Below are 2,543 nucleotides of genomic sequence, written 5' to 3'. Positions count from 1 at the left end.
GCTCCGGCTGACGCCGTCGCTCGCTCGCCCGCGACGGGTGCCTCCGGCGGAAGAAGGTGGGTTAGGTTCGGGGTGGGGTGTTTCTACGGCGTCTCGCCCTTATAGGAGGGCCGAGGGGTAACAGAATAATATTCCAGCCCTATATATATATATATATATATATATATATATATATTATGATAACACTCTTTAAGAGTTTTATTCTGCACATCATTTTTTTATTCTGCTAACATCGTCACATCCTCTCGAACCGGGCAGCTGGATTGAAAACAGACCCCCAATCCACCCCACCTTCTTTCTCGCAGGATCCGCACCCGTCACCCTTCCACACACACACGATCCCCCAGCCCGATTCCAACCCACCACGGCCACCTCTCTCCCCCCACGGCCACCTCAATCCCATCCCGGTTCCGCCCACCAAGATCAACCCGTGGAGGCGACCTCCCACCGTCGCCACGGCCCTACCCAGCGTTGGCCCATCCCGGATCCACTCCGCTTCATCCCCGCTACCTTCCCCTAGTGTCAAGGTAGCCAAGATGTGTGGTGCCCCGGCGACCTCTTGCCCCGAGACGACCAGCGCGCCGCCCCCTACAACCATCTCCACGCGACACTAGAGCTCCTCTCCACCTCGTGCATCCGCGCGCGCGGATCCCCTGCTACCCACGACGGCCTTCTCGCCATGCCCCGCCTGCTTCAGATCCATAGCCAGCCCGGCTCCTGTCCGGCCCCCCTGCTCCGGCGAGCTATCCTCCCCCTTGCTCTTGAGCCATGCAATCCACTTTCACAGCCAAGGGACTTAGCCATCCCAGGGGCGTCAGGGGCAGCTGGCTTCAAAAATTGGAGGGGGTTCGGTTATCTGGGGGGTCCGCGACGAGGGATCCGAGGCATCCACCGTGCCGCCAGCCCCGTGCAGCTCGGTTGCCACCCATGTGCAGCTCGGTCCTCCGCGCACCACCAATCCCCGCCCACTGTACCTCATCTTGGTTCATTGCCTCGCCACCACGTCGGGCTTCCTAGCGGCCTAACCCGCCTTTCCCGGTTAGCCCCGGCGACCACGAGCTCTCCCGGAGCCCCTGTGTCCGGTTGCCGTTGAAGTGACTACAGTAGGAAGCCGCCAGCGATGGAGCAGATCCAGGGTCAACGAGCACCGCTGGATCCATCTCAGCCGCTCGCTGGCACAGGCAAATTTTGCAAATTATGTTCGGTACCCGTATTTGCGTTCACTTCGTGCTATTTCTGCAGTTTATTTTGTCTCTATGGTGGCCGGTGTTGATGCAGTGCACTCTGCGATACAACGGTGCTTGATTTTGGAACAAATGTTCAATGCGTGCGGTGCAAAAAGTTAGGTTCAATTTCATCTCCGTTGTCTGCATTCCTCCGTTTTGCCAGGTCCTCTAGCCATCGTTGTTGTGAAGAATTTCCACTGTTGGTGTGTTTTGTTTTGCAGAAACAAGACAATTCTTTTGCGGCCGAGCAGTGCAGCTTGCTATTCGTTGCAGCTCAGTTGGGGCGTCCATGCAGTGCGCAAGCACTTGAGGATGATTGGCATGCACTTCGGTTTCGGTAGTGCGAAGCTGTTGTATGGATGCGTGCTGTAGGAGGTTCTCCAGTTAGATTACTGCATTTTACTTGGTGTGGACAGGAGGTTCTCTAGCTGGCCCATGCAGCGAGCAGTGCAGGTTGCTCTTCGTTGCAGGTCGGTTGGACCATTGGTGCAGTACCCAAATAGCTAGTGTTTTCGCTACTGCTTGTACACATCACAGGTGGTTCACCGGAGCACCCCCTCGCAGCTCTCTCCTTCCCCAACATGCAGTTCATCGGCGACGGCCTTCAGTTTGTTTTGGTTGCTCTCGATGCCATCCCTACTGAAGTACAATGTGCCTCATGATGGTTTTGTGTGTATGTCTGTGTTTTGCGTGGTAGCCGGCTTGGGGCCTATGTTCCTGTACAATGTAAAAATAGTATGAAAATGAAGTGCACTTCTGTTGTATCCAAGTGCAAAAACAAATTGGGAGAAAAGTAAATTGGAAAGGCTTGACTTTTTATGCAGCTCACTCTGTTGTGTGCAGTAGAAACAAAATTGAAAAAAGAAAAATTGATGCAGTACACTCACCTCGTCCCTGCAATCCATACTCGTTGATGAAAAAAGTTATGGAGATGATAAAAGAAAAAGAATGTGGTTCACTTTTCATAGTATTGCGGTTCACCAATGCTCGACATGAAGTGCACTCCACCTCGTTTGCGAAAATTTACGTCCCACAAAAAAAGAAAATTTACGTCCACAAAAAAGAAATCATGCAGTGCACTTGTCTATCCAATGAAGTGCGGTTTTCTGTCTGATGCAGTATGGCTCGTTTACAGTAGTCTCGAGGTTCACTTTTCATAGTATTGTGGTTCACCAACACTCGACATGAAGTGCACTCCATCTCGTTTAGGAAAATTTACGTCCCATAAAAAGAAATCATGCAGTGCACTTGTTTGTCCAATGAAGTGCGGTTTTTCATCCGATGCAGTGCAGTTTTCAGTCGGATGAAGTACCCACG

At 52.4% G+C, this 2,543-nt stretch overlaps 1 long non-coding RNA gene across 1 annotated transcript; it reads left to right on the top strand.

Annotated features, from left to right (window-relative positions):
* The first annotated feature begins 321 nt into the window (after positions 1 to 321).
* LOC119310370 lies at positions 322 to 1,990 on the top strand. The gene is made up of 2 exons (XR_005150688.1): positions 322 to 1,341; positions 1,448 to 1,990. It is a non-coding gene; the product is annotated as an uncharacterized LOC119310370 (long non-coding RNA).
* Positions 1,991 to 2,543: the final 553 nt, after the last annotated feature.

Source organism: Triticum dicoccoides, chromosome 5B, assembly GCF_002162155.2.
Source record: "Triticum dicoccoides isolate Atlit2015 ecotype Zavitan chromosome 5B, WEW_v2.0, whole genome shotgun sequence".
Classification (NCBI taxonomy): domain Eukaryota; kingdom Viridiplantae; phylum Streptophyta; class Magnoliopsida; order Poales; family Poaceae; genus Triticum; species Triticum dicoccoides.
The sequence above is the reverse complement of the archived record's forward strand: the minus strand, read 5'-3'. Positions and strand labels throughout refer to the sequence as shown.